The 27,296-nt window shown below is 44.7% G+C and overlaps 1 protein-coding gene across 4 annotated transcripts in view; it reads left to right on the forward strand.

Annotated features, from left to right (window-relative positions):
• Positions 1-27,296, forward strand: part of ANKRD46 (ankyrin repeat domain 46) — a 219,115-nt gene that overhangs the window by 91,283 nt on the left and 100,536 nt on the right. For 3 of the 4 annotated variants that reach the window (XR_015725785.1, XR_006781093.2, XR_015725786.1), the window contains exon 5: positions 16,581-16,878. The gene's annotated coding sequence lies outside the window, so the exon portion shown is untranslated. Of the gene's footprint in view, positions 1-16,580; positions 16,879-27,296 lie in introns of those variants that run through there. The other variant, XR_006781094.2, reaches the window with a different exon arrangement.

Raw genomic sequence — 27,296 nt, forward strand, 5'->3', positions numbered from 1 at the left:
CTAAATATTTAAACATTCCAGATAAACCTAAATTGGGCTTCCTCCAAAATGTTAGCACTACTCAGCAAATGCGACTGGTATTTGACTTAACTAGTTAATGTTAACCACGGTTCTGTAATTAGCGGCAATGAATATGCCATTATCATTGCCCCAAAAAAGCATACATCCAACATCTCCTGTACGTTGTTTTGTCAAAGTTACTATAAAAAGATGGAAAGATTTAGTTTTATCCCCTTAAGAGGTAATGAAAACAATGGTTTAAGATTGATAGTCTACCTTCTATATATTCTGGTTAAAGACTCGAACTGGCATAAATTGATATTAACCTGCTAACCTTGAATTTATCCACGAAGAGTGTCTGAAGACTGAAATAGAGAAAAAACACTAATTCCTAAACCCAAGCCTTCAACCTGATCTGAACATAAATCCACTTAATGTTGAGTTCCTGAGTACATAGTGCACAGTAGCTAATAAAGACATTTGATAGAAGGATTAAGTGACCCAAGTCCATAGTGGCTACGTCGAAACTTTAACTGCAACAGACATTAATCGATAAACCCACTGAGGAAAAATAGTCCCTTTGTAATACAATCAATATTGCTTTTTAAAATCATAAATAATGCAAAGCAAGGCCAATGTCAATAGTAGTTTACCACAAAGATACACAGGGTCACAATTTTACACAACAAAAATACCATCCTATGCCCAGTTTCTATCGGTGGCGGGAAGGGGTATGTTGCTGTTGGCTCTATTTTCAGGACAACCTGGGAGGTGACCTGCATATATCCCATGTACTCTCCAGCATGGAGGACCCCCCGCCCCACCTCCTCAAGAACATTCTAATCTCCAAACCTTCCTCCCTTACTTTAACTTCTCCCTCTACGCATTATAATTCTCAAACACTCATTAAATTCCCCTCAACACTTGAAGATGCCTTATTATCTCCTTCCTGCCATACTGTGAGCTCTAGGAATGCAGGTGGCAAATGTTTCAACTTTCCTAGCTACTTGGTCTAGTCTCGTAGTCATTCCAGAAATGCTTGTTTAATACATGAATGAATTATAGATTAGTCTCTTTTTAAACCATGTGCGATCCCTGCAATCTGATGTGGGATAAACCTTTATGCCCACATAGGATTTCTTTCCCTGGTAATACCATTTCTAATGACAAACTATGTCTTTAAAATGCATTATTTTTGTTCCTAGTATGATCACAGTACACACTCAGCTACTTCGCTAAATATTAAACTGACTTGTTTCTTAACTAAAGTTCAATATTTTCAGTAACCTGAAGTGACCAAATCTCTGGAGTATCTAAAGAAATGTGCTCAAAGAACAAGTATTCTTTTTCACTCTTCCAAGAAGAGAATTCCGGGAGACACTGAATAATTACTCTTGCATCTCACACTGTGACTCAGATTTTAGGAGCAATATGACAAAGTGAGGGCAGGACTGTCATATGGAAATCCCCTCAAATGGGTACTTGTGACCCAGACCAGTTTGAAATTTTGTGGCATGGCATGGACCTGTTGCTAGGCAGCCCTGATGATGGGACCACGGCTCTCTGCCTCAGCAGAGCTGTGCTCCAGCCCAAGTAAACAACCCTGCTGCCTTAAGCAGGCAAAGGGCTGTCAACACAGTATTTTCACTCTGCTCTGAAAGCTACCATGTCCAACCTTGGAAAGTACACAGTGCTCTCTTGCTGAGAGGAATCTGCTGCTTAAAGTCAGAGGAAACATACTTAAAAACTAAGAGGTCACCGACCATCTAACGCTCAGGACCCAATGTTCAGAAAACAAGCTTGAGTATTAGTTTTTCTGCTGCACCCAAGTGAGGAGTACTGAATGCAGGTGTCCATATTTGTATATGTTCCTCTCCCATTGTAATTTTGTTTGCCAGTGACCTTGACCTGTTGGGCAGCTTCTGTGAAGCAAGGGAACTGTTTGCACTGACTGGACCTAAATAGGTTGCTCTGCTCAAATGGGCTGCTTCTAACTTTGAGTCTGCCCTAAGGCTTGAAATCTTGATTTTGTGGCAAAAACTTCTGAGGAAAAGACAGTAAAGGGGGCAAAATCAGACCCCTTTCATCCCCCATCTCTCTACCAAGATCCTAAGAGATAAATTCTAGATGTAGCACTCCTTGCGATGTGAGCTGTTATATTGTTGGCTTTCCCTTAAGCTGTTTTTGAGTAATTCCCCCAAGAAACCAGGAAGCTCTCGTTTTTTTCCTCTTCTATCACACACACACACACACACACACAGACATACACACAATATGTATGTGTTCTCTACCTTTGACTCTGCAGTTTTTAATCAATATTTTCATAAAATAAGTCAGTATTTTATGTTGCTCAGATCGTGTGATGGTTCAGTGGGTATTCGATTAGGTCAGCGAAACCTGGCATAGTGCCGTGTGGTGGTGTTAAAATCTGTCCCCGAATTCTTTGACATGCCTTGCTTCAAAAGATAAGACCTAATTCCTCTCAAGTATGGGCCAGATTTAGTAACTTGCTTCAAAGGAATGCAGCGTAGCAGAAATGACGCTATGTGACTCTGACTTTAGATCATAAAAACAATAGCTTCTGCCCGGCTCTCTTTTGGATTGCTTTCTTTGGTGAAAGTCAACCACCATGTTTTAAGGACACTTAAATGGCCCTTTAGAGAGGCCCAGGAAGAGAGGAGCTGAACCTGGTGCCAATAACTGGTATCAACTTGCCAGCTATATGAGTGAGCTTTCTTGGAAGTGGATCCTTCAGCCTGGCAAGCCTTCAGATGATTTCCATCCCAGCTGACATCTTGACTGCAACCTCATAAGAGATCTTGAACCAAAACCACCCAAGCAAACTACTCTCAAATTTCTGACCCATAGAAATTATGAGAAATAGCAAATGTTCGTTGTTGTTTGTTTTTAAAATTTTAACTCCAGTGTAGTTAACATACAGGAGTATGTAACTAACGTATATTAGTTTCAGGTGTACAAGGTAGTGATTCAACAAATCTATACATTTCATTACTCAGTGCTCATCACAAGTGTAGTCTTTAATCCCCATCACCTATTTCACCCATCTCCCCACTCACCTACCTTCTGGTAACCATCAGTTTGTTCTCTAAATTAAGAGTCTGGTTTGTTTTTTGGTTTTGGGGTGTTTTTTTTCCTCTTTTTTTCTTTGTTCATTTGTTTTGTTATTTGGATTCCTTTCTCTTTATTTTTTGCACATCTACCACTGGTTTTTGATTTGCGGTTACCACTAGATTGGAATATAACATTTTATGCATATAGCAGTCTATACTACCTTGATGGTCACTTAAGTTTGAACCGATTCTTTACTCCTCTCCCCCTCACGTTTTAGGTAAATGGTGTCATACTTTACATCCTTTTATTTTGTAAATCCCTTGACTGATTGTTATAGCTATACTTATTTTTACTGCTTTTGTGTTTCTTATTTTTCTTACTCCTACTTGTAGACTTTTCTTTCCATTCAGAGTCCCCTTTCACATTTCTTCTATGCCTGGTGTAGTGGTCATGAATTCCTTTGACTTTTGTTTGTCTGAGAAACTCTTTATCTCTCCTTCTATTCCAAATGATAGCCTTGCTGGATGGAGTATTCTTGAGTACAGATTTTCCTCTTCCAGCCACTCCCTTCTAGTCAGCAAAGTTTATGCTGAAAAACCAGCTGACAGCTCCCTGGGGGTTCTCTTGTATGTAACTGTTTTCTTTTCTCTTGCTGCTTTAAAATTCTCTCTTTATCACTAGTTTTTGCCATTTTCATTACTATGTATCTTGGTGTGGACATACTTGGGTTGATTTTGTTGGGGGTTCTCTGTGTCTCCTGGATCTAGATTTCTGATTTCCTTCCCCAGATTCAGAAATTTTTCAGTGATTATTTCTTCAAATACGTTTTCTGCCCCCCCTTTCTCTCCTCCTTCTGGGATCCCTATAATGTGAATGTTATTACACTTGATGGTGTTACTTAATCTATCTTCATTTATTGTTGTTGTTGTTGTTGTTGTTTTCTCTCTCTCTTGTTCAGCTTGATTGCTTTCTTTTATTCTGTCCTCCAGGTCACTGATCCATTCTTCTGCTTCCTCTAGTCTCCTATTTATTCCTTCTAGTGTATTTTTAATTTCAGTTACTGAATTATTCATCTCTGATTGGTTCTTTGTTTTCTATGTCTTTGTTAAGGGTCCCACTGAGGTCCTCCACTCTTTTCTCAAGACCATTGAGTATCTTTATGATCACTACTTTAAATTCTCAATCAGGCATATTACTTATCTCTGTTTCATTTGGGTATCTTGCTGTGATTTTGTCCTGTCTTTCCTTTGGGACATATTCCTCTGTCTCCTCATTTTGTCTAATTCTCTGTGTCTGTTTCTGTGTTAGGAAAGTCAGCTATCTCTCCTCTCTTGGAAAGTAGTGGCTTTAGGAAGAAGAGGTTCCTGCAGTGTGTTCCAGTGCAATGTCCCCTGTTCACCAGAACCTGGCACTTCAGGGTTTCTGTGCATGCTGTGTGAGCCCTGCTGTTGTGGCCGTGCTGCTTTTGTCTTCAGTCTAGTCATCTGCGATAGCTGTCTTTGCCTTTTGTGGGCAGGGTTTTGTCCCTGTGTTGTTAGGGTCAGTCTGGGGCCACCTTGGACTTAAGCTGAGACAGAACAGATCTTTGTTAGAGATGCAGTAGTGCTGAACTGCAGGAGAACACAGGAGCAGGGCACACAGTGCCAGCAAGGTCCTCGGTAGTGGGAAGGACCTGCAGGTACTGGGGATTGAGCCATATCAGGTTGGAAGGGATGGATTTGCAGAAGAGGGTGGGAGCAGGTCACATGGTGTTAGCAAGGTTTGGGTGGGTCTGTTGTTGGGGGTGGGGGGACCTGGAGCTGAGGTCTTGGGGCAGGAGGCATGTTTGCAGGAGCATGTGGGGATGGGCACACAGTTAGGCACAGTGCTGGTTCCCACAGGTGTCCATGTGTTTATGCTAGAGGGCAGGGGAGGAAAATGGCACCCTCCAGCTCCCTTTTTCCTGGAGAAGTCTCCCAATGAACCCCTGCCATTCCAGCACATGCTGTTAGATTAGTAAATAAATCTCCCTCCTGTATACCCCAAGCAATTTTCAAACTGCTTCTTCTATGCTGTATCTCCATGGGGCTATTTGTTGTGCTATCTCTTTAAGGTCAGGGACTCAGTTTCTTCTTGCCCTCCCAGCTCTCCCACGAGCCTGCTGATTTTTTAAGTTCCAGGTTTGAGCCCCAGTGATTGTAAGAACTCATAAAATTCAGCCCCTCTGGTTTCAAAGCCAAATGTTATGGGGATTTGTCCTCCCTGTGCAGGTTCCCTGGTGTTAGAGTCTGTTTCTCTCCCCTCACTTTGCTCGTGGTGTCCCTCCCTCCTGCAGACAATCTTGCGGTTCCATTTGATTCCCAACCCACCTCTGCCCTTCCTACCCTCTTCCCTGTGGCCATTTCTCTACATTTACCTGTGGAGAGTTTGTTCTACCAGTCTTTGGGGTGTTTTCTGGGTTATTTACACTGATGTGGGTGTCATCTAGGTGCATCTTCAGGATTAGTGAGCTCACGGTCCTCCTGCTCTGCCATCTTCCCTGAAAGTCAAATGTTTGTTGTTGTTTTAAGCCACTAAGTTTTGAGTTAGTTACATAGAAATATATACACGTTGACACCCCTCCCTCCTGTGCCCCTGACAAACAACACTGATTGATTATGGAACTCTTGTCCCCTGAGCCTGGACATGGCTTTGTAACCCTTCACACATTGCATTAGGCTGCCACCACTATAAAAGATTAAATCCATTTGCCAGCACTTGTCATGGGGACAAACTAGAACTGTTGAACATTCAATCCAAAATTTTAGAAAGTTCCCTTTTACTATTAATTGTAAATGAAGACTAACTTAGCAACCCTTTTATTACAGATGTAGATTTATTTATTACAGATGTAGATGCTATTTACACAGTATTTATAATAGTGCACAGACAAAAAATTATGGCCTGTGTGTTTGTGTGTGTGATTCTGGTCTGTTTCCCATGGTCTTTTCAACTTACTCTACAAAAAGCAGGAATCATACACTAGCACAAGAATTTGGTCAAAGTGGATTTTGTATGTGTAACCCAGTTGCCCAGGCCACAGTAGGGTAGAGGTAAAAATAAGGTCACTATCAGAAGTATAGCTTGGGAGTGATGCCAGCAAGATGGTGGAGTAGGGAGCTGTAAGCTCTTATTCCCCCAAAGAAACACATATCACACACACACACACACACACACACACACACACACACACACACAAGCTGAAATTTTCAGAATCAAGTAGTCAGAACTCTGGAAAACAGCCAAAGGTTTACAGCAATCAACTAAATGCTGAATCAAGAAAAGGCAACTTGACAATGGTAGGAAAATTGCGTGGCATTTTTGCTTGCTCTGGCCCCACTCCCTCCCCAGTGTGAAGGTGGTCTTGAAAAGATGGCAGTATTCCCTGTGTTTACACGTTATTGTTTATATTTGTTCTAACACATGTTTTGTTCACACATTATTGTGTATGTTCATTCTAACCTGTCTGGAGGTTTATCAAAAGATGCTTGTCTTGCTTTTGCCTAACTCAGACCTCAGGCCAGAAAAGCAGTGGGCATTGTGTGAGAATGTTGCTGGGTGAACTAACAACCCACAGAAGCCTGAGGCAAAAGAATATGGTCCAGATACGATCACCAATAGATCACCTAAGATCCAAGAGGAAAAGCTGGGACAAGTTCTTTGAGAAATTAGGACATTCAAAAGCACCCGTATATGCAGGGGAATTTAGAAAGTCATGCACATGCTTGAGCAAACTGCATGCTCAGAAAATACCTGAGAAGACCGTCAGCTTTTATTTCGTGCCAATCCCTAGGCTCAATGCAAGCCTAAGTGTTGGAGTGGTCCAGCAGAAAGTCAATCTGTGAAGATTAGGCTAATTGATTGCTTTTTGTGTTTTTCTTTTTCTTTTCTTTCTTTCTTCCTTTTTTTTTTTTGTGGTTTTGTTTTGTTTAGTTTTATGTTAGCTTCTGGTATTCAACAAAATCTCTATCAAACATTAGCTGAACATAAGCAAATGGAACAGAAACCTCGGTGACCATACATACAACCAGGAATAAGCTTTGCAAAAATAATTTGGGGGCACCTGGGTGGCTCAGTCTGTTAAGTGTCTGCCTTTGGCTCAGGTCATTATTCCAGGATCCTGGGATCAAGCCCCACATCAGGCTACCTGCTCCGCAGGGCATCTGCTTCTCTCTCTCCCTCTGCCGCTGCTCATGTTCTCTCTCTCACTCACTCTCTCTCAAATAAATAAATGAAATCTTTTAAAAAATAATTTGGAAAGTCATTAAACATGTACAATTACAGACTTTAACAATCAGAAGAAAAAAAAAAGTAACCAAAACCAGAAAATCTTGGGGAGGGGAAGATGCTGATTTTCAGTGTCACGACATAATATTCAAACGTCCAGTTTTCAACAACAACAAAAAATCACAAGGCCTATAAAAAAAAAAAAACAGGAAAGTTTGGCTAATTTGAAGAATCAAGGCAAATGGATAGAAACCATCCCTGAGGAAGCCCAGGTGTCAGACTTACTAGGCAAAGACATTAAAACAATTATCTTAATACACTGAAGGAACTAAAGGAAACTATGGACATGGAAATAAAGTCAGGAAAATAATGTATGGAAAAAAATGAGACTATTTTAAAAAAGGAACCAAACAGATATTATGGACCTGAAAAATGCAATAACTAAAATTAAAAATCCACTGAAGAATTTCAACAGTAGGGGCGCCTGGGTGGCACAGTCGTTAAGTGTCTGCCTTTGGCTCAGGGCGTGATCCCAGCATTCTGGGATTGAGCCCCACATCAGGCTCCTCTGCTGGGATCCTGCTACTTCCTCTCCCACTCCCCCTGCTTGTGTTCCCTCTCTCGCTGGCTGTCTCTCTCTGTCAAATTAATAAATAAAATGTTAAAAAAAAAAAAAGAATTTCAACAGTAGATCTAAGGATGTACAAGAAAGAATTAGCAAACTTGAAGATAGGACAATTGAAAGTATCCAGTCTGAGGAGCAGAAAGAAAAGAAAATGAAAAGTGAATAGAACCTTAGAGACCTGTGGGACACCATTAAATGGATCAACATATGCTTTATGGCAGTCCCAGAAGGAGAAGAGAGAGAAAGAGTAGAAAGAATATTTGTAGATTCCCAAATTTGGTGAAAGACATGAATCTACATACCTAAGAGAAAAAGAATCCCCAAAGCAGCAGAAGTGACTTATCATACACAAAGGACCCTCAATAAGGTAAGTAGTTGGTTTCTCTTCAGAAATCATGGAGAACAGAAGGCAGTGGGATGATATATTTAAAGTGCTGAAAGAAAAAAAAAAATCCTGTCAACTGAGAATTCTATATCCAGCAAAATTCTTTCAAAAAATGAAGTAGAAATTAAGACACTCTCAGATAAAAAGTAGAGTTATCAATATAATAAAGGGCATTTATGAAGAGCCCACAGTTAACAACATAGTCAATAATGAGAACTGAAAGCTTTCTCCCTAAGATCAGGAACAAGACAAGGAGGCCTGTTTTCACTTCTGTTATTCAACATTGTACTGGAAGTTCTAGCCAGAGATACTAGGCAAAAAAAAAGAAATAAAAGACATCCAAATTGTAAAGGAAGAGGTACAAACTCTCTGTTGTCAGATGACATGATCCTATATATAGAAAATTCCAAGGGATCCACAAGAAAGAAAGCTACTAGAGCTAATAGGCAAATTTGGCAAAGTTTCAGGGTATGAAATCAACACATAAAAAAGTTGGGCCCTTGCCTTACACCATATGCAAAATTAACTAAAAATGGATTGGAGACCTACACTCCTAAGATAACACTGTTGGGAGGAAACAGGGAAAATCATTATGATTTAATGTCACTGAATTGGACACTAAAAAGTGATTGAAATGGCAAATTTCATGTATATATATACATTATAGATATAGATATCTATAATATATACATATATATAATATAAATAGATCTCTCTCTCTATATATATATATATAAAACCAAGATTTTAAAAAATAAATTTTTAAAAGTATAGCCAAGATAGAGGAAGTGGATCTTTTCTTCTCTCTGAGCATATTCTCAGAGCATTGCCTTGTCAGCATTTTATAAAAGGTAATGTTGATATAACAATCACTAGGCCAGAAGGAAAACCCAATAGAGGAAACAAAACAGGTCCACTTGCTTACCCACCAACCAATAGGACAGGGCTCACCCCCTCAGGAGACCCAACCCTTACATGGCCTAGCCCCCAAGGCCATGGCTCAGGTGACACTCTGAGGTCCTCAGATTTCTCCTAAACAGATCCGACACCGCTAGAAAATGTCTCCGGTGTGCCTAGGTAATCCCCTCACGTACTACAGGGCTGCTGTTTTCCTCTTCTCCCCCTGCAGTAAAGTCTGCCTTGGAGACATTGGCTCGGTTCCTAGTGCCTGGTTCCCCAGATTCCAGCAGACACTCAAGCGTGAGTGGGGGCTGGGGAGAGAAGTCCCGTTTGTTCCTTTATGTGTGGTGGGTTAAAAGGTGACAAATCTGACTGGCTGATATGCTCTCAAAGACCAGCGGAGATTTTAGGAAGTTTTTTTAAGTTTTGTCACTCCCTCCCCTGGAGCTCAGGCAGGAGGCCATGGGGACTAGGGTAGAGGGCCCTGGTAGAAGGGAGGGAGTCAGTCTATGTGACAGACCCAGGGCTGTGCTTGAAAATACCTGTCTCCTCCAGCTTTGACCTACTGCCCTTGATCTAACTTAAGAACTTCAATTCTCCATCTTAGCGCAAATTCTGTCCCAGGAGTAGCCTCAGATGTGCATAGGTAGCCATAGTGGACTGCCCCACCAGTCCCTCAGACTTGCTTGGTCAGGCCTACATCCTGGGGGGGGGGCATCTTGTGTATAAGCAATTGTTAAGGTTCATGTTGGTTTCCTCTGTGCCAGGCATAGTAGTAAAAGCTGTAGACATGCTAGTCTCCTTACTTTTTTTTTTTTTAAGATTTTATTTATTTATTTGAGAGAGAGAGAGAGAGCACAAGCTGGGGGAGAGGCAGAAGGAGAGGGAGAAGCAGACTCCCCACCGAGCAGGGATCGATCCCAGGACCCTGAGATCATGACCTGAGCCAAAGGCAGATGCTTAATGGACCGAGCCACCCAGGCACCCCTCCTTAATTTTCTTTTATTTTTTATTTTTTTAAATAATAATATATTTTTATTATATTATGTTAGTCACCATACAGTACATCCCTTAATTTTCTTTTAATTAAAAAAATCAGATGATGTTTATGATATCTGCAAGTTCTGAAAAATGTGCAATGTATATTCAATGTACATACATATAAAAATTATGTATAAGAGAATTAAAACTTGCCCTCTATCTTATTGCTGTTTATTTCATTTAATCCTCACAACAACGTACGGTGGAAGATCTCATTGTTTCTATTGTCAAGGCAACGAAACGTAGGCTCAAAGAGAGGTTACGGAGGCTGCCTAAGGTCACACCTAGGAAATGGATTTGCACGAGGAGAGCCAGAGCTCCTGCTCAAAAACCACCCTGCCTCCTCAAGCTGAGACTCCAGCTGCTTGTAAGAGTAAGTTACTGCAGAGCTTCCTGGAAGCTCCGAGGTTTCTTTTACAATATTCTATGCTCAGATCTTGCTGAACTGATGATCCCGAAAAGAAGGAAGGGCACCCCAACTGTTACTGGCCACAGAAACGGCTGCTAACAACTGTGGACTTTGGGCAAGACAACTTCCTATTTTCTTTTATATTGCAAAATGATCACCCCCCTAGTGTTAGCTAACACCTCCATAATTTCATGTAATTACCATTTCTTTTTTGTGGTAAGAGCATTAAAGATCTACCCTCTTGGCAACTTTCAAGTATATAATACAGTGTTGTTAATGAAGACTTCCAAATCTTATTAACTGTAAGGACTGGACTAGTCTAAGGACCATTAGAGATAACATGTAATATGCCTAAAGAAATACCGGGTACTAATACAGTCTTGGAGATTTCGGTTGCAGGAATAAATGGATGCCCCTCGCAGGTCAAACATTTCCAGACTGCTACCTTTCGGTGTTTGAATAGCTATGGTACCTGGATCACTAATACGAGGGTCAAAGTGGGAAGCATCCCATCCCCACAGTCAGGCACCTGAAAATTAAAGGAGAACACACCATCAGGGCCATAGTTAGGGTAGGAGTGTTAGCCCCAAGAGGAGAAGTCATTTTGCTTCTCCTAAATTCTGCAATGGTTCTTGGTTTGGCCGTTTAATGTCTATCACTCCAAAGCCAGTTTTGAGTTTTTTCCAACTCTTCCTGCACTCAAGGGGCTTGGGATTTCTCTCTGAATCACAGGCATAAAGACCCGCCAGGAAGTCCCTGAGTTGTGATCAATTCCTCTCCCAACTGATTTTAAATCTTCCCAGGGGCCACTTAGTGATTACGTGAGCAGCCTGCAGCACAGAGTGCTATGTTCCTTCTGCCGGCGAGACAGCCTGGCTTTGGGCCTATCTGGTCGAGGATGTCATGAACTCTCTACAGCATACCTTTCTTCCAACAGTCCTCAAAGTTCACCTGCAAGCATTAGAGAGCATGCCTTCTGCTTAAAAGTCACCCCGAAAAGTTGACTCGCCTTCCCAGGTTCACAATGTCACCATGAGAACAGCTCCAGCCCTCACAGCCTCGTGTCGAGTAGACTCTCTGCCCACCATTTCCGCAACAACGCAGCCAGTCTCTGACTAATCCCCAACTTACAAATGATTCATAGATAGGAACGAGCTCATTATGTCCCACCACCTCCGCCACTGGAGTTCTCCCCAGCATTTGTCTCCCACAGCCAGAGGCACCAGCAGCAGCCTGTCCCCTTCTCAGGGCTCAGGAGCTGCAGCATTAGAGCCTCCCTGGCCCCTCTCAGCAAGAGCCGCTGATGCCAACAGGCAGTTGGGGTAAGTTTTGAGAACAGGAGATTTGGAATCAGGCAGGCCACTGATCAAGTTTGAGTTCTTTCACTTGTTGGCCGCACAGTCTTAGGCACATTTATTAATTTCTCTAGTCCTTGTTTTCCTCATCTGTAAAATGGAAAGATAACGGTACAAATCCCTTGGGGGGATCGTAAGTGTCGAATAACATGAGGCATAGAAAGCATGTAGCACATAGAAAGTGCTTTCTAAGAGCGAGTTATTAATATCATTATTATCACCACTAAAAATACTCAAAGACTCAGCTCCACTCCGAGGCATTAGTAACCCAGCCTGTGGTAAACACCCCAGACTTGTGCCCAATGATCTGCTCCCACTGGGATTTCTCATACCCCATCCCACTTGCTCATTCTCTCCAGCGAGTTCCCAGAACATTCCATCCTTCTTCCTGCCTTGGTGACATGGCACTCGTGCTTCTCTCTGTCTAGAATACTCTTCCTATTCTTATTCTTGTCTTCTCTTTTGCCTGGTTGACTTCTCCTCTGTTAGGTCTCTGCTTAAATGCCACTTCCCAGGGAAGCCTTGCTAAGCACTTCCAGTCTCCCCCACCAGACCTGGTTAGGTCGCCCCTTAATGGTTTGGAGCGCTATCCATAGTTATCATTACGTCACTATTAATTTAACCATTATTATGTGTCTATCCCCCTCCACCATAAAATTGGTCTCTCTAGAGTAATACTATTTTTACTTATTTTTTTCAAACCCTGGTTGAACTTTTGAGAAATGTGTTTTTAACCTAAACCCCAAGTAGACCTCTAAGACAAAGGAGAATCCCCATCTTTGGCAACTTCTGTTGTACCCATGAACAGCTGATTGCTGCTTACTTGTGGCTCAATTAACAGAAAAAAAAAAAATCCAGCATTTCTGAAGTGTTTTTCTGTCTCTTCTCAGGAAGACCAGAGGTTGAGAAGGAACTTCCCAACTCTGTGGGACAGCATGTGGCCCCAGCAGCCGCACCCCGTGGGCTGCATAGCATGCTCACACTTACCATTTAATTTGAGAAACTGGAGCAAGCCAAGAGCAACAGATTGTGATTTGTGGGTGTCAAACATGCCAGAAAGCGGTCAGCGTGTAGGCGACAGATGGGAGAGGGTGGTATTACTTCACCGCGGTGGAGGGGAAGGCTAAGGGCCTCCTCCATTTTGAAACCTGTGGCTTTTCTCTGCCCAGGAGAACTGGCCATGCTGGGGTGCCCCTCAGGAAAGTCTGAGTCTACAGGCCTCAGAGCCGGAAGGTCAAGCGTGGTTACAATAAAAATAAACTCTTGTGACTATAACCCTGGCTCAGTGCATGCATTTGTGGCCTTGGACTGAAGACACCGGCCACAGTATGATTTGCATTCACCAAAAATAGTCATTTCAGCATCTGAGAGTGAGATTGGGAAGGAAGAGCCAAGCTCAATTTCTCACTCTCTAGCTGCTATTTTTCTCCATGGGACCAAACACATCACCTCAGCCCTTGTTCTTCCTTCTTGCTTGGATCACACCTGCTCAGGCTTGGGTACCTTCACTTGACAAAAGTTTATTTGGGACCATTTACACACCAGACGCTGTGCTATACACTGGGGATTCCACAGTGAACAAATTACACGTGGCCCCTGCCCTCAAGGGCCTGAGAGTCTTATTGGGTATGCATACGTTTCCTGGGGCTGTCCTAACAAAACACCACAAACAAGGGGGCTTCAAACAACAGAACTTTATTGTCTCACAGTTCGGGAGGCCAGAAGTCCAAAATCAAGGCTTTGACAGCGCCGTGCTCCTTCCAAAGTTTCTAGTGAAGAATCCTTCCATGTCTCTTTCAGCCTCCGGTGGCTGCGGGTAATCCCTGGCCATCCCTGGCCATCCCCAGCGTTCCCTGGTGTGTAAACGCTTCACTTGAGTCTCTGCCTCTGTCTTCATGAGGACTTCTCCCCTGTGTGTCTGTGTGTCTGCGTGTCTGTGTCCAAACATCCTTCTTCCATTAAAGACAACAGTCATACTGGATTTAGAGCCCACCCTAAACCAGTATAATTTCATCTTAACTAATTACTTCTTTCATCTTAACTAATTACTTAACTAATAGTGTCTAACTAAGACACTATTTCCCCCCCAAAAAAAGGTTACATTCTGAGGTTCCAGGTGGATGTGAATTTGTGGGGGGAGGGCACCTGTTGAACCAGGTGTCAAATGATAAACCAATAAACTCAAATAAAAAGATATGGGGCAGGATTATATGGCAGGTGCTAGCCTGGTTGTGTTTTCCATGTATTTCCATTCCGCCTCCTTCTCACAGGCACACCCAGTCAGCATACACCAAAGCAGAAACAAGAGCAAAAGGAGAGAGCACACTGGGTGCCCCAGGAAGATTCTTGGTTGCACGCAGCTTGCGGACTCTGTTTTTCCTCTCCCAGCAAAGAGCCGAGATAAGGCAGGGCCTGGAGAAAGGAGAGTAAGAAGACAGCATGGCAACAAGAGCAGGGGAGGTGGGCAGGAGATTGAGGGGCGGCGGGTCTTCAGACTGGGAGAGGAAGGGGCACCTTCGACCCTCCCTGCCACACACACACGCACACACACACACAACTCCCCACCTCATCAAGAGTCCCAGGCGCTTGTAAGTCCTTCTAAACCAAAGGGATGAGACTTGGACACCTCAGTGGAGATGGGGTAGTAGGAGGAGTGGAATAGAACCAACTAGAATTTCTGTCTGAGCTGAGGCCATGGTAGACACACCACCACTGTCTCTGTGATTGCAGATGGTGATAGGAAGGGAACAGGTGCCATGGCACAGAATAACAAAGGGGGCTGCTTTCAGCTGAGGCCTGAGAGGAGTGCTCTGAAGAAGTGACTGCTAAGATGGGACATGAGGATGGGAAGAAGTTCACAGGCAGAGGGGCAGGGCTGGGGACTTTTCTGGCAGAGGGCACAGCTGGTGTGCAGGTCCTGAGGGGGAAAGAGCTAGGTACTCTCGGTCTTCTGGATGGAGGCCCTGAGCATCAGGGAAGCAAGCAAGCGAGAAAGAGACACTAAATGGTGTGAAGAGGGAGGCTGGGGCTGAAGCCGCAGGCCTGGCAGGTCCCAGTAAGGAATTTAGAGATAAAATCAACAGGACTGGGGGATGGAATGATGGTGGGTGGGGGAGAGGGTGTCAGGGGTCCGTAAAGAAAAAGAAGCATCAAGAATGACTCAGGGGTGGAAGCAGGAGGAGCAAGTTTGGGCCGGAGGGTATGGGGCATTAACTTGGGGTCCTGTGGAGTTTGAGACCACGTCTAGGTGGTCATGTGGAAATCCTAAGAAAGCAGATGAAGGGCTGAGTCTGAGCTCAGAGAGAAATCAGGCTGAAGACATAAAACATAAATGTGGGAGTTACCGCAGGCAAGTCAATGGGGGTAAATCCATCCAGGTCAGCTGTGTGGCAGAAAGGAGAGAATTGTGGGCTTTCTTTTGAATAAAAAGTAAACATTTTTTCCCTAATTACAAAAGCAAAACATATTCATTGTAAAATGCTCGAAATTCTGACCAGCAGTAAGAAGGTAAAAAGAGGAGCGTTTGCCCCAAACAGTGTACTATAAACAGGTGTCCATGTCAATATATATCCTACAACAGGGTGGTGTGCAGCTGGGGGGGGGGGGGATTGCATTGCAGGAACATGCAAAGTCGTTCCTGATAATCTCCCACTGTAAACAACACTGCCACGAACAACCTTGTAGTCTTTGTGTATATCCTTTCATTATTTCTATAGGATAAGTGACCTTGAAAAGCAAAAGAGGCTTATGTTTTCTGTGGTTTTTGATCATTGTCACTGCATTGCCCTCCAAAAGAGCTGGGTCTATTTATGAACTTATAGGTGTGGCTGGATCACAAGGAACACAGATGACCAGGTTCCCTCTCCGTCTCCCACCACTACCCACAGGGATGAGCAAGTCCAAGGGGTGGAGGTTGTAGTCCCAGGGAAACGCTCCAGAGCACATGTCGGCATGAGCTTTCAGGCACTGAATGTTCCCGAAAGGAGTGATTCTCCTGAGTGCCAAGAGTGACGTCAGGATCAGAGGCAGCCCCCTCAGGAAGCTCGGGGCTACCAGATGAACAGAACATACGTGACTGCAGGGGGGCCTGGGTTGCTTGTGGTGATGGGTGAAGTCAGGTGTCCAGGGTCAGAGAGAGATCTGAGTCTAATAGGCAGCCCTGACGCCTTCCTTCAGGCTCGCAGCCTCACACAGGCTCAGCCTGACGGCACCTCAACTGGGGCTGCTGAGATCATGAGGGCGAGCGCGGGCACCTGCTTCGGCGCTCGGCGCATGCGCCCTGGCGTGCGGAGGCGGAGCCACACCAGGCACGTTTCCCCCTCTCGCCTCATGGTCTGTCTTCCCGCCATGGCCAACTGGACATCTCTGCGGCTCTCCCTCCTTCCCCGCTTGGCTCGGCGTGTCTCTCAGTCCCCAGTAAAGGACTTGCCTTTGAGTCATTGTTAGGCTCGGCTTTGGGGGCGAACTCAGGCTAAGACCGCCGCCCCCAGGTGTGTGACCTGGAGAGAGTACCTTCAGCTCACTAATCTAAACGTTCTCGTCTCCCAGACAGGAGGAAATAGTAGTGCTTCCTGAGGTGGGCAGATTAATGCCCCCACCCACCACCACCACCAAAAGTGCTTGCCTCCTGGGAGGCGGAAGAGAGAGCTGGCCACTGAGGAGAGACGCACAGAGGCGCTGTGTGGCGGGCTTTGAGGCTAGAGGAAGGGGCCCTGAGCCAAGGAATGCGGGCAGGACACGGAAACGGATTCTCCTCTAGAGCCTCTGGAAAGAACGCAGCCCTGCGGCCACTTTGATTCTAGCCCACTGAGACCTGCGTCAGCCTTCTAACCTTCAAAACTGTAAGGTAATATATTTCCCTTAGTTAAGGTGCTAAGTTTGTAATGATTTGTCAGAGCAGCAAATAGAAAACAAATACACTTACTGCATGGGGTGTTGTGGCAATTTTACGAGCTGATGTGTGTAAAATGCTTGGCTCGAGGCCTGGCGTGGACGAAACGCTGGTACTGCTGTTATTGTTTGGTAGCTAATAACCCTGGAGCACCTGTCTGCTACATTGAGGAGACACCTGAGTGCCACCCTTGGTGATTCGGAGAGAAAACATAGTCCTTTAAGGGGTACACAGGTGGTACTGATGTACATCCAGGACCTGGGACCATGCCTTGGAGCCCCAAACGATAGCCTTGTGGCCACCAGCACCACTCATCCCCTGACCGTTGGCACCTGGTCCTTGCCCCATCCTGGGCTGCGCACTCGCCCCCAGCCCCAAAAAGGAGTGAGAGCCGGAAATAGCAGCCACATCCCTCAGTCTGAAAATGCGTTCCTGCCAATTTGGTATTTTTGTCACTGTGAATGCCTCCTATTCTGCCTTTAAAATATGAAGACACTTTTTCCGGCAACATCAATATACTAGGCCATCTTCTCAAGGTGGGGTCCTCGACCAGCAGCATCAGCATCACCTGGAACTTGTTAGAATTGCAAATTCTCCATCCCATCCCAGCCCTATTGAATTAGAAACTCTGGGGGTGGGGCTTAGTGATCTGTTTGAACAAGGCCTCCAGGTGATCCTGATGCTTTCTAGAACAGTGGTGCTGCGATGGGCATTGTACCAGGTGCCAAATGCAGGCTACCACCTGCCAGGTGGCCTGCGTGTGTCATTGGGCCATACCTTTCAGATCCTGTCTATTCCTACTGCCCCCTGGAGTCAGTCACACAGAATATAAGGCTTATTGTTAAATCAATAAAGATTGGGTGCCTACAGTATGCCAGGCAGTGAGCTAAAAAGTGGGGTGCGGTGGGGAACAAGCCAGCTTGGGGCTTTTCATGGAGGTAAAAGAGAAGACCTTTAACAAATCATTCCCCAGTCATACCTCAAAAGGTACAATTTGCAGAGGCTTGTTTTGTTTTGTTTTTAAATCCAGGCTTCTCAAACTTTAATGTGCAAACAAGTCACCTGGGATCTTGCTGAAATGCAGATTCTGCTTTGGTAGGTCTGGGGAGGGGAGCGCCTGCGTTTCTAACAAGCTCTCGGGTGGTTCGGAGATGGCTGGCGTGAGGGCCACACTTTGAGTAGCAATGGCAAGTTCATATCCGTTATCCTATTCCAGCCCCCAGTTTCACTGATAAGCAGAGGTGGCAGGAATTAAAGCCTCATTTTCAGATCGGGAAACCAAGGTCCTGAGACTGCCATGTCGAGGGCTGACACCCTAGAACCCTGGAGCTTCTCGGGGCCTCTGCTGGTTATCAGGAGGTGCTGGCAGTGGAGACAAAGGACAAAGGCAGCTCCCTGATTAACTACTGCACTAGGGTTTTATCACAGAACTGCAGAGCTCTCCCTGCACCGGTCCTGATGTGAGGGAGACAGCTGCTCCTTCTCCCTCCCGTCGGGGACTTCGATAAGAAAACAGATGTGAATTTGCGATGAACTCCGAGTTAAAATGTGCTCTTGGGCCAGCACTGAATGATAAGGAAGCCGCACTCCCCAGTTGCCAAGGGGAAAGAATAACACTGGAGCTTTGCAGCGCCTCTCACTCCCCCACTTTGAAAAACAAAAGCCTCCCAATCTCCTTCCTATAGCAAAGGGAAAATGGGGCGCAGGCTTTTCTTGGCTTGTTTACAGCCAGGGCAGCTGGAATCTATTGGACACATTCAGTCACTCTTTGCTGAGATGGACTGGCTGGGTAAAGGCTGCATTTCATTCAAGACCACTCTTTCCTCTTGGGGGCCTCTCCCCTCAAGGCTGTGGACTGCCCCCACCATGAGCCACGCTTTCTCTCTTGTCCCCTGTTTCTTGCCTACACTGAGCGTTCTCAAGATTTAGGAAGGTGGTAGGATTTCAAGGGATTTAAGGGATTCTTTCTTTTGGGGGCTCTACCCCACATCCTATCAAGCCTAATTAGCATCTACATCTCGTGTATTCAACATTTGGCCAATTTGAGCAAATGACTATTTTGGCTGTCAAAAGTATGATATGACTCTTAGAATTCTGCTTTTGAAACGATTTGCCTACAAGGAATCCATCTAATTTACAACTGGTCATGATTTCTCAACAATTGTTATTGCAAACTAGAAAATTTTTGCAAAATATGGAAAGCAGGCCCTATTGTTTTTGAACACCATGATTTTTTTTATGAATTCCAAATTTAACTATTTATGAAGTTTAGCATGATATTTTTGTAGGCATTTAATCAAACTTTCATTAATTTCAATTTTGCCACTTTTCCTGCTTTGGAGTTTCCTACTTTTTTTTTTTTTTTTTTTTTAAGTCTTAAGCATTTCTGTAGGCTCTTGAAGGTACTTAGTGGTTGAAAGAGCCCTGGATGAGGAAGGGGGGGGGGTGCTGGTGGGAATTTGGACAAAGGGTGGATGCTGCCTGAGGGAACAACTTACCAGCACTGTGAGTCTTCAGTTTTGCTTAGCTCCTGCATTTCCCTACCTCCAGGGATCTGGCTTCATCCAAGAATCTGGTTGCCATGGTGCCAGGGAAATCTCAAACTGTGTGGAGAGAACTAGGGAGAATCATCAGGTCCAGGGGCTTTGTTCAAATTGACTAAATGTTAATTATAGAAAGTGTGGAGAGTAGTGGGCAAGGGGAGTGCAGTCCAGTCTGGAATGAAAAGGGCCCCCAAGAGAGAGGGGATGGGACAGGGTGGCAGTGTGATGGGGGCCTGGGAGCTGGGGCAGCTAGGTGAAGGCCCCGTACGAGGGGTTAGTTGTGTAGACTTGGACATTGGATGGTCTTTCGGTCCTGGCTTATCTTCCCCTTCGTCGTATAACCCTGGGTAAATCGCTTCTCTGTGCCTTAGATTCGTCTGTGTAGTAAGATCATTATAATGCCTGCCTCCTAGAGCTGTTGCTGGGATTGAATGAGCTACTGTCGTCGAGTGCTTTGCACAGTGCTCGGTATATACCAGATGCTCGTATACTGTATGCATGTATGTATGTGTGTTGAATTCCATCAACATAATAGCTATTTTATTTATATTTTCTTGTGGGTAGGGTCACTCTCTGTGTCTCTGCCCCCTTCTGGTACAGGACTCTGGTCCTAAGGGAGGAGAAAAGGCTTTTTTTTTTTACCCCCCCCCCCCCCCCCCATTGCTCCAGTGCTCCAGGTCCCTCAGACACCCACAGCCCTTACCTGCTTAGGGGTAAATCCAGCAGCAAACACGGGCTGAGGGAAGATTTTCGAAGAGAAAAGTTAAAAGAAGAAAATGACAGCCTGCATTTGTAAGCCACCCCTACCCTCTCCGCTACAACCCCAAGGAACATAAAGGATAATGAGGTGGCGATTAAAACAAAAGTATTGGGCTAGTGATTCTCAAAGCCTCAAACCCACATGTACGTGGAAAGAGCCCCCGAGTCTGCCCCTGGATCCTGGGAGAGAGGAGGAAGGAGGGTTTCGAGGCAGCTTTTAGGAGGCGGGCTAGGAGGTGACTGGCATGGTTCTCACCATTTCGTCGGCCAGACTCCGGCACACACCCGCTCTGAGGGAGAGGGGCTGAAAATTGCCAGCTTGCCACGACAAGCTGCCACCACGAGCGATTTTAAGGCACAGCTAAGTTCAAACACTGCTCTCCTGGGGCAAAAGGCAGCACCGACGTCTCAGAAACTGAAGAGACAGAAGGGAACAAGCCGTATCTGACCGTGGAAGAGAGACTTCGGTTTGCAGCATTATCACCTGCACCCCCTTCAGCGTTCCCGATAAGCCACCACAGGCTCCCACTCGCCCTGCAGAGTCCTCCGCCCCCCTGCGGGCCTCCCCTTCCCCACTCGGCACCCTGCTTTCTTGTTCTGCTGTAGGCGAGGCTTTCCACGCAGTCAGCCGCGCTTCCCAAGCGCCCGACAGGGTGCTCGGCACAGGTAACAGGCGTTGGTTGAATGTAGTTGCGCAGCACCTAGATGGGGGGCAAATGACACCGAGAAGGACCATCTCCGTGGGTTAGAGCACAGGTTCTGCCGCACAGTGGGTGACCTTGGACGGGTTCCTTGACCTCTCAGGGCCTCGGTTTCCTTGTTTGTAAAAGAGGGTTCGTGAGTGCAAACACTTCACATGCTCATTGCGGGGCTTAGAAGAGCGTCTGACTCAGTGAGTCCGGGGTAGATATTGTCGCTATTTTTGTTAGTAAGACAATAAGAAACTCTACACCTGGAAGGATGTGAGGGCAGAAATGTGCAATCACAAGAAGGGACTGTTTGCACACAGCACGGGGGGTAAAGGAGGAGTCGGATGGAGAAAAGTTTCCCCACATACCCTGGCTAGGAAACTTCAAAGGAAGTAAACATCAGAGGGTGACATTTAACTTTTCACAGAGCAAATGGAACATCACCCTTCTCGCCCTGTGCAGGCTGGGGCAGGAAATGGGTCAGTCATTGCCGAACCCAGGTGACTGAAGAGTCTCACGGTGCCAAGGCGAGGCTGGTGTTTTGAAGAGGGAATGAGGGGGTGTGTGAGAGACAGAGATACACGTGGGGTATCTGAGATCCACCAGATAATACTTGACACAGTCTTCGGGCCACAGGTGGCTGCTTTATTGCATTAACATTTCCATAATTCAGAAGGTCTCTGGCAGCAGCTGCATGATTAGATGTCAAAGATTTGGAGGGACTTGAAGATTTATTTGGAAAAACCCTGCCTGATAAGAGTAAGAGGGAGATAATGCCACGAATTTCAGTTCAGTTATTCAAGGCTTAGGCGTAGCTGTCCTTAAAATGGAACACAGACCACTTCTGAGGACACCAAGACTAGATGTTTAATCTAGCATTACCTGGGCCCTGCTGGCGCTTTCTCCATTCGTTACCCCTCTCAGAAGGTGATCAACAGGCGGAAAACATGAGATGCCACTTACTCAAATCTGATTAAAATGAAGGAAATTGGGGCAACTGGGTGGCACAGCGGTTAAGCGTCTGCCTTCAGCTTAGGGTGTGATCCCAGGGTCCTGGGATCGAGCCCCACATCAGGCTCCTCTGCTATGAGCCTGCTTCTTCCTCTCCCACTTCCCCTGCTTGTGTTCCCTCTCTCGCTGGCTGTCTCTATCTCTGTTGAATAAATAAATAAAATCTTTTAAAAATAAAATAAAATAAAATAAAATAAAATAAAGGAAATTGTTGGAGCCTGCCCTGCAGAAGAGCCCGGGTGAAATGGGCTAAGGCTCAGAGGAACCCCAGAATCTGAATCCTGCCCTCCCCATGCTGTGGTCCCTCCCTCAGGAAAGGGAGCACCATGTGCTGGCTTGGCTTCCTTTGAGACCAGTCTAGCCCTTTGTGAGATGTGTGGTCCCAGTTAGAAGAACAGTCCAGGATTAAAGAACTTTTCACTCATTCTCTACCTCCTGGCAATGCCTATCATTTTGTGGTCAGAGAATCCATCCTTATCTGAAAGCCTAGCTACCGTTACAGTGCAGACTCCTGGGAATGTCTTCTGGCATTTACCTCTTATGATTGAGGGTTACCTTAGGAATGGAGGGATCTGGGGAAAGGGATGGAGACAACGGTGGGTGGTGAGGTGGGTACAGGGAAGTGAACACTGTGGAGAGGAGTGAGGGGAAGCCAGAGTGGCCAAAGCTCAGCCACCTGTCTCTGTTTAAACTCCTTGTATGGCATTCTGCCGCCATAGCATACACCTGCACTGTTCACCATGGCTTCAATCCCCTATGAATTCCTCCCTCATTCTTTGCCACTTCCTATTCACTGCCCTGAACCCGCGCTGGTCTTGTTGCAGTTTCTTGAACGTACCAAGCCCTTGGCCACCTTTGTACGTGTCCTAGCCTCTGCCTGAGAAACCCTTCCTGTTGCCCATCAGAGAGCAGACTCCTCAGAGGTTTGCTCGCTTTTCTTGAGAAGAGGGGCATTTCCGCCGCCAGAAGGGATCTTACTATCTTGATTACTGTTGTCCCCTTGGCACCCGGCTCATCTATATGGTCCCCATTCAAGTAGTCGTTGGATGAATATGCTTGTTTCATGGTTCGTTTGGGCAAGCCCCACGGCTCAGTTCCCGGTAGGATCGGGCTTGGTGAGTGGGCTGAGTTTCTATAATAGTCTCCCTACCAGGTTCCAATTTTGGTGAAACTATCTTTGTGGGCACAAATGAGTGTGCTTGCCACTCCCGATTCATGTCTCCAGTTACCCAGCCGTGGATCATGGTGCTGGGCCCATGGGAGACCGCCTCATCCCCCATTCACTTTCCATCGCCTGCAGCCAACAACGGAAACAAGTGTTCAATGGGAACAGCAGAGTGCCACCTCGATTGGAACCTTCAGGAAGAGAGCTCATGAAGATAGTCAAGATCTCAGGGTTACAGATGATTCAATATCCTGGCTGATGTCTCTGTTATACCAAGGGTTCCAAGTTAAATTCTGAGCATCAGGGGTGAAATGAGAATAAGAAGACAAATCAAGTTCTCACATGGAAAGCAATTTTCCTCTTCTGGGATCCAGAAACAATTTCCACCCTGTATATCCTGAAGGTAGAAAGCAGGGGCTGCCATCCCACAGTAGAAAGTGTGAGTAACCCTCACGTAAGATGTGTTAGACCCAGAGGAGTCAGGCTCATTAAGAGAATCTATAAAGAATATACTGCTCACCTGTTTTTACCCACTCTGGGTACTAGAATATTTATAATTTTAAAAAGTTCACACACACACACACACACATATATAAAATCACTGTTAAATCCTCTTGTATATTCTTATTTTTGTATACATGTATGTATATAAGAATACCTAGATATGTATGTATATGGACAATATATATATATATACATATATACACACTATATATATATATATATATATATATATATATATATATATATATACTATATATATATGTAGTATGTAAGAACAAGAATATACAAGAGGATTTAACAATGGTTATTTCTGAGAGGTCAGGAATATAGGTAGTTTTGGGGTTTTTTCTTAGCTAGATTTTCTGAAGTTTCTAAAATGAACACGTTTTACTTCTAGAATAATAAAACGATGAAAATAATTTTTGATGAAACAGTATGTCCTTATTAAATAAAAAGTTGCAAAATACAGTAGAATTACAAAGAAGGAAAAATTACTCCAATTGTATTCACATTTTGGGTTTTTAAAATTCAGTCTTTTTTGAAAAGTATTTTCTATAATTTAGCATAGTTATAATTCTATATATAAAATGTTTTTGCCTCCATTTTTAAAGTCATTTCATTGTAAACACTTTCCATGTTGTTACTAATCGTGGCAACATTATTTTAACTTGTGAATAATATTCTAACTACTAAGTTATTATAGTTTGACTTGTTTCTCATTAGGGGCCATGTATGTTTCCAATGTTTCACAGTTATAAGCTACCCCTAGCATGCCATGCCATAGAATTTTGATTTCATTCTGAAAGCAATGGCAAGTCGCTGACAGATCTTAAGCAGCCAAGTGACATAATCAAGTTTTCCTTTCAGAAAGATCTGGCTGGCTCACCTTTGGGGTGAGGCTGATGGTAGAAAGAACTGGGCTGGAGTGGAAACCTCCCTAGTCTCCCATTTCACAGAAATTAAACCTACTGTTCCAGATCTTGCCTTCACGTTACATGAGGTTGTAAAATTCTTGAGCTCTGAGATCTAGGAGTCCAACTTCCCTATTTTACAGATGGTCAAGGAAGGCTCAGAGTTTGCATGGCTTCTCGAAAGTTGTGTACAGATGCAATGAGGCGCTGCCGCTGGAACACAAGGCGTCTGATTTCAGTCTCCTGCCCTTCACTAGAGTAGAGCATAGCAAATAAGATGACCGAAATGTCATTTGGATATTCAGAACTGTGGTAAGTCGAAGAGGAGTTTGTAACTAAGTAACAAAGGCAGGGATCCATGATGGTGGTGGTGATTCTTTACAAAGGCCAAATACTCCCACAACTGTGATCTCCTTCGATCTTCGCAATAAATAATAATGCCCATGATCTCCTTCCGAGCTGGGCATCATGTGAGATATTTTATATACATTATTTCATTTCATCGATGCTACAGCCCTATGAGATTGTTATCCTTCCCATTTTACAGATGGGAAAACTGTGGCTCAGAGAAATGAAAGGACTTGCCCAAGTAAATGAGGAAGTTGGAATTAGAACTCTGTTCTTTTGTGTGAGTTTTACCAGGATTTCTTCCAGGACTAATCGTTCGGACAATACTTTCCTCTGGCAGGTAGTTTAAACAATGGAAGGGCATGGTGGAAAAGAAGGGAGGCAGACTGGCTGGCCAGGGCAGGCACATGGCTATTGAGAAGGGGCTGGCCACTCCTTCCAAAGAGGACCCCCTTGAAGAACATATAGGACAGAGGTGGGGCTCCACACAACAACACTCCACAAATAACTGGGGCCATAGCCATAGACCACCAAACAGGTACAGGACTGTTTAGTCAGAGCCACGCTTGCGGACCTCATCATTAAGAACACCTTCTCCAAGGGGCACCTGGGTGGCTCAGGCGGTTAAGCATCTGCCTTCAGCTCAGGTCATGATCCCTGCTTGGTGGGGAGTCTGCTTTTCCTGTCCCTCTGCCCCTCTCCCTCCCCACTGCTCCTCCCCCTGCTCATGGGTGTGTGTGTACGCCCAGTGCGCTCTCACTCTCTCTCATAAATCTTAAAGAAAAAAAAAAAAAGGAAGAATGCCATCTCCAAACTCAAAGAGTACACGGTATGACAGGAGCATGAGCCAGTAAAAGAGAAAACTGTTTTTAAACCTTGAAATCCTCTAAAAATCGATCACTTCTTACAGGCTCCTATCGACCTAAATCTAAACACTTGTTGCCCCAGGCAGCAGCGTTTGTGGACCCAATGCAGATGTGCTCTGGAAACCTGAGAACAAGCATTTGTTATTGGGTTATTCCAATGCGAGCTTATTTGGAACAGCTGTACCTGGTTCAGGCACAAAAGAGTAGCCCATAGTTAATTTTCCATCCATGATTGACTTACTGGGAAAAAGTCAGGGCACCAAGAGAATAAATGTCACATTCCTTTTCATTTCCTGCCATATACAAGCCATAAGTATAACAGTTTGGCACTACTGTGCTGGAGATATCCTCCTTTAGCTTAGTGAGATGGAAGGAAGGTGCGATGGGTTGCCCAAAGCACTGGAAGTGAGGGAAAGTAGCTCCTTCTTGAAACAAACAAAAAAAACCTCACCCTTGTTCAATGAAGGAGAAAACCAAGGGCCACCTAGAGTGCTGCTGGTCTGTATTTCAATTCAATCACTCTGACGAACTGGAGTTTCTCAGTGTCATTGGTTTTGCTCACCATATGACAATGGGTTTTCTCTTCTCCATCCCACTCCCAGGTATCAGCTTACCCTTCTCCTCCTTCGGGTGACTCAAAAGTCACCTTCTCTGAGAAGTCCTCTCTCGTTCTCTAAAATCACACAAAAGCTCTAAAATCCCCTAAACACTACTTACTTGTCCTCCCTGCTTTTTAGCTTCTTAGCATTTATTACTATTTCATATCTTCTCTGTTTTACTTATTTTGGTTATGTTGACTTTTTGTTGATATTTAGGTGATTATGATGGTTTTCTCCCTCACTAAAATATAAGCTCCATGAGAGCAGGGATCTTCATCTTTTTTGTTTTCTTCTGTTTCCCAAATTTTGAGCACAGTGCCGAGCACATAGTTGGTTCTCAATACATTTATTGAACAGATGAGTGAGGGCAAAAATCAATTTCTTCAAGAAGGTCACTGAGAAATTCCGAAGATGTGTGACTAGGGGGTGATGGACAAAAATATCACTTATTTTGTTACTAAAAGATCAGTCATTAGCCTTTATTATTGACCAGACACTGGCGACGAGCTGTCCATGTCTAAGGTAGAAAACCCAAAATGCTGTTTTAAAAGATGGCTGCAAGTTGTACCCCTTGCTCTCGGGGTTGGGGGCAGAGTTCGTCCTCAGGACAAAACAGCTCTGCTGTTGAGAAAACAATCAAGGGCACTTTGGATGTGCAAAAATGAGGGGATCTTCGTAGATGGAGTTAAATTATGACTATGACTTCCTTGGAGAGTATTTTGGTCATTTCTGTGAAGGGATTTTCTGTTTCCCCTCACAAATGTTTGAGCTAGGTGAGGGAGGAACTCGGGACTTGAGGGTGGATGGAGATTGGAGAAGGAAATTGGTCGAGGGAAGAGAGACCCCAGAAGCATGACAGCCAGCTGGTGCCCAAGAAGGGAGACCCCTGATGCAGGGCTCCTTTTAATGTGGCTTGACTCATAGGCTTGCAGTAATGTCTGAGACCTAATTAAGTTGCCCTAGCAATATGCCCATCCT

This window comes from Ursus americanus, chromosome 9, assembly GCF_024610735.1.
Source record: "Ursus americanus isolate L20-20 chromosome 9, mUrsAme1.1.p, whole genome shotgun sequence".
Classification (NCBI taxonomy): Eukaryota; Metazoa; Chordata; class Mammalia; order Carnivora; family Ursidae; genus Ursus; species Ursus americanus.